This window comes from Accipiter gentilis, chromosome 35 (genome assembly GCF_929443795.1).
Source record: "Accipiter gentilis chromosome 35, bAccGen1.1, whole genome shotgun sequence".
Taxonomy (NCBI): Eukaryota; Metazoa; Chordata; class Aves; order Accipitriformes; family Accipitridae; genus Astur; species Astur gentilis.
In genome coordinates, this window is record NC_064914.1 from 6,903,444 (window position 1) to 6,909,443 (window position 6,000).

Here is a 6,000-nt window from a genome sequence, read left to right on the forward strand (position 1 = left end):
AACCGGGCTTGTCCAGAGGAGGAACATCTCATGGCTCTCTTCCTCGGCAGGGCCTTTTTCTTAAAAGGCACACGTCCGGCTCCTTGTCCCACACGGAAGGTGGCAGCCCTGAAAGATGTTGCTGGTCTTCACCGTCCCCCTGCAGCCTATTCAGAGGCACAACAGCATTCAGGACCCGGGCTTGCCCAGAGGAGGAACATCTCATGGCTCTCGTCCTCGGCAGGGCCTCTTTCTAGAAAGGCACACGTCCGGCTCCTTGTCCCAAACGGAAGGTGGCAGCCCTGAAAGATCTTGCTGGTCTTCACCGTCCCCCTGCAGCCTATTCACAGGCACAATAGTATTCATGACCCGGGCTTGCCTAGAGGAGGAACATCTCATGTCTCTCGTCCTCGGCAGATCCTGTTTCCGAAAAGGCACACGTCCAGCTCCTTGTCCCACATGGAAGGTGGCAGCCCTGAATGCTGTTGCTGGTCTTCACCGTCCCCCTGCAGCCTATTCAGAGGCACAACAGGATTCAGGAGCCGGGCTTGCCTAGAGGAGGAACATCTCATGGATCTCGTCCTCCGCATGGCCTGTCCCAGAAAGGCACACGTCCGGCTCCTTGTCCCACACGGAAGGTGGCAGCCCTGAAAGCTGTTGCTGGTCTTCACCGTCCCCCTGCAGCCTATTCACAGGCACAACAGGATTTGTGACCCGGGCTTGCCCAGAGGAGGAACATCTCATGGCTCTCGTCCTCGGCAGGGCCTGTTTCCGAAAAGGCACACGTCCGGCTCCTTGTCCCACACGGAAGGTGGCAGCCCTGAAAGCTGTTGCTGGTCTTCACCATCCCCCTGCAGAATACTCACAGGCACAACATGGTATAGCACCCAGGCTTGCCCAGAGGAGGAACATCTCATGACTCTCGTCCTCAGCAGGGACTGTTTCTTAAAAGGCACACGTCCGGCTCCTTGTCCCACGCGGAAGGTGGCAGCCCTGAATGCTGTTGCTGGTCTTCACCGTCCCCCTGCAGCCTATTCACAGGCACAAGGGGATTTGGGACCCAGGCATGCCCAGAGCAGGAACATCTCATGGCTCTCGTCCGCGGCAGAGCCCGTTTCCGAAAAGGCACACGTCCGGCTCCTTGTCCCACACGGAAGGTGGCAGCCCTGAATGCTGTTGCTGGTCTTCACCGTCCTCCTGCAGCCTATTCACAGGCACAACACGATCTGGGACCCGGGCTTGTCCAGAGGTGGAACATCTCATGGCTCTCGTCCTCGGCAGGGCCTGTTTCCGAGAAGGCACACGTCCGGCTCCTTGTCCCACACGGAATGTGGCAGCCCGGAAAGCTGTTGATGGTCTTCACCGTCCCCCTGCAGCCTATTCACAGGCACAACGGGATCTGGGACCCGGGCTTGCCCAGAGGAGGAACATCTCATGGCTCTCGTCATCGGCAGAGCCTGATTCCAAGAAGACACACGTCCGGCTCCTTCTCCCACATGGAAGGTGGCAGACCTGAATGCTGTTGCTGGTCTTCAGCGTCCCCCTGCAGCCTATTCAGAGGCACAACAGGATTCAGGAGCCGGGCTTGCCCAGAGGAGGAACATCTCATGGCTCTCGTCCTCGGCAGAGCCTCATTCCGAAATGGCACACGTCCGGCTCCTTGTCCCAAACGGAAGGTGGCAGCCCTGAAAGCTGTTGCTGGTCTTCACCGTCCCCCTGCAGCCTATTCACAGGCACAACAGGATTCAGGAGCCGGGCTTGCCCAGAGGAGGAACATCTCATGGCTCTCGTCCTCCGCAGGGCCTGTTTCCAGAAAGGCACTCGTCCGGCTACTTGTCCCACACGGAAGGTGGCAGCCCTGAAAGATGTTGCTGGTCTTCACCGTCCCCCTGCAGCATATTCAGAGGCACAACAGGATTCAGGAGCCGGGCTTGTCTAGAGGAGGAACATCTCATGGCTCTCGTCCTCCGCATGGCCTGTTTTCAGAAATGCACACGTCCGGCTCCTTGTCCCACACGGAAGGTGGCAGCCCTGAAAGCTGTTGCTGGTCTTCACCGTCCCCTTGCAGCCTATTGACAGGCACAACAGGATTCAGGACCCGGGCTTGCCCAGAGGAGGAACATCTCATGGCTCTCGTCCTCGGCAGAACCTCATTCCGAAACGGCACACGTCCGGCTCCTTGTCCCACACGGAAGGTGGCAGCCCTGAATGCTGTTGCTGGTCTTCACCGTCCCCCTGCAGCCTATTCACAGGCACAACACAATCTGGGACCCGGGCTTGTCCAGAGGAGGAACATCTCATGGCTCTCGTAATCGGCAGGGGCTGTTTCCGAGAAGGCACACTACCGGCTCCTTGTCCCACACGGAAGGTGGCAGCCCTGAAAGCTGTTGCTGGTCTTCACCGTCCACCTGCAGCCTATTCAGAGGCACAACAGGATTCAGGACCCGGGCTTGCCCAGAGGAGGAACATCTCATGGCTCTCTTCCTCGGCAGGGCCTGTTTCTGAAAACGCACACGTCCACCTCATTGTCCCACACGGAAGCTGGCAGCCCGGAAAGCTTTTGCTGGTCTTCACCATCCCCCTGCAGCCTAATCTCAGGCGTAAGAGGATTTGGGACCCAGGCTTGCCCAGAGGAGGAACATCTCATGGCTCTCGTCCTCGGCAGAGCCTGATTCCGAAAAGGCACACGTCCGACTTCTTGTCCCACACGGAAGGTTGCAGCCCTGAATGCTGTTGCTGGTCTTCACCGTCCCCCTGCAGCCTATTCACAGGCACAACTGGATGTGGGACCCGGGCTTGCCCAGAGGAGGAACATCTCATGGCTCTCGTCCTCCGCAGGGCCTGTTTCCAGAAAAGCACACGTCCGGCTCCTTTTCCCAAACAGAAGGTGGCAGCCATGAATGCTGTTGCTGGTCTTCACCGTCCCCCTGCAGCCTATTCACAGGCACAACAGGATCTGGGACCCGGGCTTGCCCAGAGGAGGAACATCTCATGGCTCTCGTCATCGGCAGAGCCTGATTCCGAAAAGACACACGTCCGGCTCCTTGTCCCACATGGAAGGTGGCAGCCCTGAATGCTGTTGCTGGTCTTCACCGTCCCCCTGCAGCCTATTCAGAGGCACAACAGGATTCAGGAGCCGGGCTTGCCCAGAGGAGGAACATCTCATGGCTCTCGTCCTCGGCAGAGCCTCATTCCGAAACGGCACACTTCCGGCTCCTTGTCCCAAACGGAAGGTGGCAGCCCTGAAAGCTGTTGCTGGTCTTCACCGTCCCCCTGCAGCCTATTCACAGGCACAACAGGATTCAGGAGCCGGGCTTGCCTAGAGGAGGAACATCTCATGGCTCTCGTCCTCGGCAGGGCCTGTTTCCAGAAAGGCACACGTCTGGCTCCTTGTCCCAAACGGAAGGTGGCAGCCCTGAAAGATGTTGCTGGTCTTCACGGTCCCCCTGCAGCCTATTCAGAGGCACAACAGGATTCAGGACCCGGGCTTGCCCAGAGGAGGAACATCTCATGGCTCTCGTCCTCCGCAGGGCCTGTTTCCATAAAGGCACTAGTCCGGCTACTTGTCCCACACGGAAGCTGGCAGCCCTGAAAGATCTTGCTGGTCTTCACCGTCCTCCTGCAGCCTATTCAGAGGCACAACAGGATTCAGGAGCCGGGCTTGTCTAGAGGAGGAACATCTCATGGCTCTCGTCCTCCGCATGGCCTGTTTCCAGAAAGGCACACGTCCGGTTCCTTGTCCCACACGGAAGGTGGCAGCCCTGAAAGCTGTTGCTGGTCTTCACCGTCCCCCTGCAGCCTATTCACAGGCACAACAGGATTCAGGACCCGGGCTTGTCCAGAGGAGGAACATCTGATGGCTCTCGTCCTTGGCAGGGCCTGTTTCCGAGAAGGCACACGTCCGGCTCCTTGTCCCACACGGAAGGTGGCAGCCCTGAATGCTGTTGCTGGTCTTCACCGTCCCCCTGCAGCCTATTCAAAGGCACAACAGGATTCAGGACCCGGGCTTGCCCAGAGGAGGAACATCTCATTGCTCTCTTCCTCGGCAGGGCCTGTATCCGAGAAGGCACACTAACGGCTCCTTGTCCCACATGGAAGGTGGCAGCTGTGAAAGCTGTTGCTGGTCTTCACCATCCCGCTGCAGCCTATTCACAGGCACAACAGGATTCAGGACCCAGGCATGCCCAGAGGAGGAACATCTCATGGCTCTCGTCCTCCACAGGGCCTGTTTCTGAAAACGCATACGTCCACCTCATTGTCCCACACGGAAGGTGGCAGCCCTGAAAGCTGTTGCTGGTCTTCACCGTCCCCCTGCAGCCTATTCACAGGCACAAGGGGATTTAAAACCCGGGCTTGCCCAGAGGAGGAACATCTCATGGCTCTCGTCCTTGGCAGGGCCTGTTTCCGAGAAGGCACACGTCCGGCTCCTTGTCCCACACGGAAGGTGGCAGCCCTGAATGCTGTTGCTGGTCTTCACCGTCCCCCTGCAGCCTATTCAAAGGCACAACAGGATTCAGGACCCGGGCTTGCCCAGAGGAGGAACATCTCATTGCTCTCTTCCTCGGCAGGGCCTGTATCCGAGAAGGCACACTAACGGCTCCTTGTCCCACATGGAAGGTGGCAGCTGTGAAAGCTGTTGCTGGTCTTCACCATCCCGCTGCAGCCTATTCACAGGCACAACAGGATTCAGGACCCAGGCATGCCCAGAGGAGGAACATCTCATGGCTCTCGTCCTCCACAGGGCCTGTTTCTGAAAACGCATACGTCCACCTCATTGTCCCACACGGAAGGTGGCAGCCCTGAAAGCTGTTGCTGGTCTTCACCGTCCCCCTGCAGCCTATTCACAGGCACAAGGGGATTTAAAACCCGGGCTTGCCCAGAGGAGGAACATCTCATGGCTCTCGTCCTCCGCAGGGCCTTTTTCCAGAAAGGCACACGTCCGGCTCCTTTTCCCAAACAGAAGGTGGCAGCCCTGAATGCTGTTGCTGGTCTTCACCGTCCCCCTGCAGCCTATTCACAGGTACAACAGGATTCAGGATACGGGCTTGCCCAGAGGAGGAACATCTCATGGCTCTCGTCCTCGGCAGAGCCTCATTCCGAAACGGCACACGTCCGGCTCCTTGTCCCAAACGGAAGGTGGCAGCCCTGAAAGCTGTTGCTGGTCTTCACCGTCCCCCTGCAGCCTATTCAGAGGCACAACAGGATTCAGGAGCCGGGCTTGCCTAGAGGAGGAACATCTCATGGCTCTCGTCCTCCGCAGGGTCTGTTTCCAGAAAGGCACTCGTCCGGCTCCTTGTCACACACGGAGGTGGCAGACCTGAAAGCTGTTGCTGGTCTTCACCGTCCCCCTGCAGCCTATTCAGAGGCACAAAAGGATTCAGGAGCCGGGCTTGCCCAGAGGAGGAACATCTCATGGCTCTCTTCCTCGGCAGGGCCTGTTTCCAGAAAGGCACACGTCCGGCTCCTAGTCCCACACTGAAGGTGGCAGCCCTGAAAGATGTTGCTGGTCTTCACCGTCCCCCTGCAGCCTATTCAGAGGCACAAAAGCATTCAGGAGCCGGGCTTGCCTAGAGGAGGAACATCTCATGGCTCTCGTCCTCCGCAGGGCCTGTTTCCAGAAAGGCACTCGTCGGGCTCCTTGTCCCACACGGAAGCTGGCAGTCCTGAAAGATGTTGCTGGTGTTCACCGTCCCCCTGCAGCCTATTCACAGGCACAACAGGATTCAGGAGCCGGGCTTGCCTAGAGGAGGAACATCTCATGGATCTCGTCCTCCGCAGGGCCTGTTTCCAGAAAGGCACTCGTCCGGCTCCTTGTCCCACACTGAAGGTGGCAGCCCTGAAAGATGTTGCTGGTCTTCACCGTCCCCCTGCAGCCTATTCACAGGCACAACAGGATTTGTGACCCGGGCTTGCCCAGAGGAGGAACATCTCATGGCTCTCTTCCTCGGCAGGGCCTGTTTGTAAAAAGGCACACGTCCGGCTCCTTGTCCCACACGGAAGGTGGCAGCCCTGAAAGATGTT